Source organism: Elephas maximus, chromosome 25 (assembly GCF_024166365.1).
Source record: "Elephas maximus indicus isolate mEleMax1 chromosome 25, mEleMax1 primary haplotype, whole genome shotgun sequence".
Classification (NCBI taxonomy): Eukaryota; Metazoa; Chordata; class Mammalia; order Proboscidea; family Elephantidae; genus Elephas; species Elephas maximus.
The window spans coordinates 222,632-228,666 of NC_064843.1; the positions used below are offsets into that span (position 1 = coordinate 222,632).

General features: G+C 40.8%; 1 pseudogene; it reads right to left on the reverse strand.

The window, feature by feature from the left end:
* Positions 1 to 2,520: 2,520 nt before the first annotated feature.
* On the reverse strand, positions 2,521 to 3,465 carry LOC126067802 (olfactory receptor 5D14-like; annotated as a pseudogene).
* Between the last annotated feature and the right edge of the window lie 2,570 nt (positions 3,466 to 6,035).

The following is a 6,035-nucleotide window of genomic DNA, read 5'->3' on the forward strand; positions in this document are numbered from 1 at the left end:
GGGAGGGATCAGAGAGATAGGAGAGTAGCACCTCAGAATATAGCCAGAGTTGCTTGTCTTGCTTGGAGTGACTATTGTATCTGAGATTTCCGTGGGGCACGTCGCCTATGTGTGCTGGCTGTGTGGAGATTGCCCCCGGGGGGTCTGGCCCGCTGAAGTCATGGTCAGATCCTCAGCTGCCAGCCCCACGCCCAACGTCAAGGTTCCCCTGCTGGGACGGTGCACTCTCGACTCCAAAATCAGTCGCTGCCTCCCAGGGACTCCTCGTCCCACCAGCCGCGTCGCCGTGCTGCCTCCGAGAACCGGCTGGGCCCCCTCCCGGAGTTAGTTCAGGTGAGTGGAGCAGCTCCCCGTGCTTGTGCCGTGACCACGTGTCCCGGCTGGGACGCTGTTCTCCCCGCTCCAAGACCAGTCGCTGCCTCGGGGGACTTCTCCGACCGGCTGCGTCGCCACGCCGCCCGCTCGAACCGGCTGGGCCCCCTACCGGAGTGAGTTCGGGGGCTAGGGCTGGGCCCCTTGTTTGTGCCCTCTGCTCCCCTGGGCTCTGCCCTAAGTCGGGCGCCAAAGGTTATCTGACTGGTACGCTGGCTCCAGGCTCTGAAAACAATCGCTGCTTCCCCATATTTGTTCATTCTCCGTCTCTAAATCTGTGTTTGTTGTTCAGGGTTCGTAGATTGTTGTGTATGTGATCGATTCACTTGTTTTTCCAAGTCTTTGTTGCAAGAGGGATCCGAGGTAGCGTCTACCTAGTCCGCCATCTTGGCCCCGCCTCCTGTACGATGTTTTTGATGTCACACCACAACTTGTCTGGTCTTTGGTCATTAATGAAAACTAAGAATAGCTTATTCTTGGGATAAGTACATTCTCACGAGAACACAGTAACCAGGAAATATAGTAAGGAGGCTTATTTCACAGAAATAAAGGAAAAATGCTAACAAGTTTAGAAAATTCATACATTCAGGATGCATCACCTAATACAATGCTCAATCTACATAGTAATGAGGTTCCAACTCTGGTTTCTTGAGTTTCACATATTTCAAAAGGCTCTCATCTTGAGGCTAAATGCACTAAAGCTGGTACACCACTTTACCAAAGAACTCCATAGGCTTAAAAAGTAGGTGCTCAGCCATGTATTCCACAGATTATGAAAGGGATTTATGAAGTCATAAAATACAACACATAGAAGTAAAAATGTTTGTATGTACTCTCCAGAACATCCTGAGGTTATGTTGCATTAAGTAAATGGTCTTTCAGAATAAATTCTTCTTTGAGATTTCACTGTCTCTTACTGTTGATGTTGTTGTGTCAAGTCAATTTTGATTATTAGGGACCCTATAGGATAGATTATAACTGCTCCATAAGTCTTCCTAGCATTGTAGAAAAGAACTTGAATGCTGCTTCAAGTTAAAACAGAGAAGTTTAGGGGGTTTAAAACAATTGCAATTAGGGAATTCCATAGCTTATTGAAAATGGAACCAGGTAGTCCTGGGGCAGGTTCTTTATACATGTATTCTTATGGGGTAAAAAGAAGAACTAAACCATAGGGAGGGCAATTACAGGACAGTCAATAAATATTGTAATAACCACATTCTGGTTGGTTATTGATTATGAATAATATAGTTAGTGACTACAAATAGTTTCACAGGATGCTTAGATCATGGTCACAGGATGCTTATATGTATTTTCTTTGTCTGTCTTGCAAAAGTATCTTGGTAACAGCACCCAGACAGCACTCTTCCTGAGTACATGTGTTCTGAGGGGTGCAGAGAGTCACTTGGTTAAAACCCCTCAGGGCATATGGTTTCACATCCTTGTTTTGACCACCAAGGAAAAACATGTTTTTCCTCAAAAACACAGCTGTTAGTCTAGAAATCCAGATTAAAACTAGGTAGCATAGTCAGCATATTATGCCTCTGTCTCACTGACTTCCCTGAAAGTAGTCTTTTCCTGAAACACTAGGCTCTAACCTTTACAGGAGTAGATTACCATATCTCTTCTCCCACAGAGCCACTGGTGGGTTTGAACCATTGATCTTTGGGTTAGGGCTGAGTGCTTAACCATTGGGGTATATAGTATTGAGCAATTTAACCTCTGAGAGTTTTTGTTTCCTCATATATGAAACAGGATATTGATAGTATGCTATGTTATGTAATTACTTGGGTCTTAAATGTGATAAAGCTTGTCAAAACTTAACTCAGTGTCTGTCACATAAAAAGCATCAAAGAAATATGTTATTATTAGTAATAGTATCATTATTATTGTTATTTGTCTTCATTGTGATTTGCAGTATTTGGTTAGTTTTCAGAAAATTTGAAGAAGCATGAATCAAAATCCTGTGGAATTCATTCCAGAATTAAACTTCTTTGGCACATTCAAGGGATTTGAACTTCTCAATTCACAATATATTAACATGACAAACTTTCATAAACATCTCGTACAAACACATCCTACAGATTTTAGAAGCATTGTAGGGTCTGGTCCAGTTGCTCATTGGGACTCCAACCGTGTTTTGAGTTTGGGTCAGTGAACTAGGACTTTTGCACCTATTAACTTCCAGAAGGCATCTTTCACATCTTTGTTCCTCAGGCTGTAGATGAGGGGGTTCAGCATGGGGTTGAACACTGTGTAGAATACAGAGGCCACTTTGACTGTCTGCCAAGAGTTTTTGGAGTTAGGCACACAGTAGAGGGAAAGGATGGTCCCGTGGAAGATGGTGATGGCAGTCAGGTGGGAGGCACAGGTGGAGAATGCTTTGCGATGTCCACTGGCAGATTGGATTTTTAGTACAGTCACAAAAATAAAAACATACTAAGTGAGGATGATTAGTAGTGTACTCACGTCATTGAAGGTGGCAAACCCAAAAAGCAGAAGGTGAGGAATGCGTATATCAGAGCTAGAGACAGCTATGAGAGCAGTATACTCACAGAAAAAATGGTTGATTACATTGTGTCCAGAGAAGTCTAGAAGGAGAGCATAGCAAAGGAGTACCAAGGGGCCAAACATCCCCCACAGGTATGAGCCAGCCACCAGCAGGGCACAGAGTCTTTGTGACATGGCCACTGTATAGAGCAGAGGATTGCAGATGGCCACAAAGCGGTCATAGGCCATCACTGCCAGCAGAAAGGACTCAGTCACCACTGCAGTGCAGGACAGGAAGTACTGGAGCATACAGCTAAAGTAGAAAATGCTTTTATCTGCCATGACCAAGTTTTCAAGCAGCTTTGGAGTAATGATAGAGGAGTAACAAAAACCAACAAAAGAAAGGTGACCAAGGAAAAAGTACACGGGGGTGTGAAATTTAGGGTTAATCTTGATGATCACTATCATCCCAAGATTCCCTACCACGGTGACAATGTACATGATCAGAAACACAAGGAAGAGAGGAATCTGAAGCTGTGGATAATCTGTGAATCCCAAGAGGGCAAAGGTTGTCTCCACACTCAGGTTTCTTTCAGCCATCACCATACTTCCTTTGAAGGGAAAGGGGTGGGAGGAGAGTGTTGTTCCTGTCAAGGGAGAAGATTTATGGGGGTGAATGACAAATACGTTTTGTTATGGTAGAGAAAAGAAAGTGAGAATAAAGAGTTATTGGAACTAGTTCTCTTCATGAGAAACATGCCTTATACAAATAGCTGCTATTTGTATGCCAAACCAAGCTGATGTCTAAAACATTTACGAATTTCCATTGCCCTTTGAAATATTAGAATATGGGTTTCCACAGAAATACTTGTGATATTGAGTGTGTACGAGTTATATTTACACGTAGGTTAGCTTTTTCCTTGCAGGTACACCTTGCATAGTACCATCAAATGCACATAACTGACACTAAGCAAATACATATATACCTATAGTACATACATACAGTATATAAGCTAGCGAGATCCTGTGAAAAAAATGTAAAATGTTTGTCTCAGAGAATAAAATATACTGCTGCTATATTTTGCCTGTATTCTCAAATCAATTAAAATATTTAAAGGAATATGCTTGTATTTTAAGGAGAAAATAAAATACTAAAGAACCTGGGAAAAAAGCAGTGCAATTTCATTAGCACTTTTTATTCCATGAAGGCTACTACTCCTTTCGAATATCTTGATTGCCCAGTGGTTGAGGCTAAGGGGGATAATGACTTCCTTTTGACATGAGTGGAGTGCCCACTTTGTTAGGGTTTATGGCTTAGCTTGATGTAAGGCTTATCTTCTGTTACAACCCAGGCATTATATATACATACGTATAATATGTTTATTTTATATATATATTTTATGTAAATATATATATATATATATGAGGAGCCCTGGTAGAGTAGAGGTGGCATGGTGGTTAAGAGTTTGGCTGCTAACCAAAAAGATGGGCTGTTTGAATCCACCAGTTGCTTCTTGGAAATTGTATGGGACAGTTCTACTCTGTCCTATAGGGTCGCTATGGGTCCAAATCAACTGGATGGGAATGGGTTCAGTTTTGGTTTGAGTAGAGTAGTTGTTAAAGTGCTCGGGTGCTAACTGAATGGTCAGCGAGTCAAAACTCCAGCTTCTCCATGGGATGAAGATATACTTGTCAGCTTCCATAAAGATTTCCAGCCTTAGAAATCTTATGGGGCAGTTCTACTCTGTTCTATAGAGTTGCTATGAATTGGAATCGACTCAACAGCAGCTGATAAATATATATGTATATGTGTATGTAAAAGCACACATACATGCATACATACACACATGTATCATGTATACATGCATGTATGTATATATTTTAGCAGTTCCAAGATTTATCAAATTAGAGTTATAACAGGACAAACTTGAAAGTTATGTTTGCATATGAATTATAACTTGTTAACTCAACTCTTAGAAAAATTTATCTACCAATTTAAGGTGCATTATAAAAAGGATAAGGATAAATATCCATTTTTAAACAGAAAACTTATTCTATTTTTTGTGTGTGAAACTGCTGTCAATGGATAATAAAGATAAATATTTCCATATTAACTTCACTCTTTAATATGATGGGGCTCGGACTTAGCAGTTACAGTGACTTAATATTGAAAGAAAAATCAGAGAAGATCACAGTTATCACATGAGGAAAATAATATTTTCACCGGTTCATTAAAAAACCAGAGGCAAGTCACCTGCTGCAGAGAAACAGGCCACCACTGTCGTGTTTCTCTGTAACCCGAGTGTTTCGGGAGCACTGCAGCTATTACGTCTACCTCTACAGCCCTTGGGACTCCAACTCTGGGGAATCCCTAGCGTCTGTGTCTCAAGCCAATTAATTAAGGCAAGTGCCAGGTTCTTTGTACCATTGTTAATGACTGAAATTTCCTTGTAATCACATCGAAAAGTTGCAGCATGAAGTTGCCTACCAGGCTTTATTTGCACATTACTAAATGTCCTGTGGAATTAATAAAACCAAGCTAAGGCAGGATTTCTCACATCAAAGATCCTTATCACATCTATAATACAATTGCTTAGAATTCTAGGTTATGAACTTTCCTAGGCCCAAATCAGAATTCCTAGGAATGGGACACAATCATACCCATATTTAAGAAGGAGCTTGGGTGACACGTATAAACACTGAGGTGTAAAAACCACTGCTAAGCGCTAAAATCACATTGGTAAGATGGTGAGATCTGGTGCTTTTTTTTTTTTTAACAATCTTGGTGGCATAGTGGTTAATAGTTTGGCTGCTAACCAAAAGGTCAGCAGTTCGATTCCATCAGGTGTTCTTTGGAAGCCCTGTGGAGCAGTCATACCCCGTCCTATAGCGTTGCTATGAGTTAGAATTGACTTGACTGGCAACGGGTTTTTTTTTTTTTTGGGGGGGGTATATTTAATAGGTTTAACTCATTCATCCATTAAGTCAACACATGTTTTAATATCTTATCATGCTGATTATTTTACATTTGCCTCTACATGTCCATTTTCTGCTTTTCTATCTCTTTCAGTTTGTTCCTTTGCTCTGATATGTATGATATCAGAAGGTTGATATCAACCTATAAGCTTCTATGTCTTTAGCAGCTGGTATTCTTTCTAAAATGATGTTACTAAGAG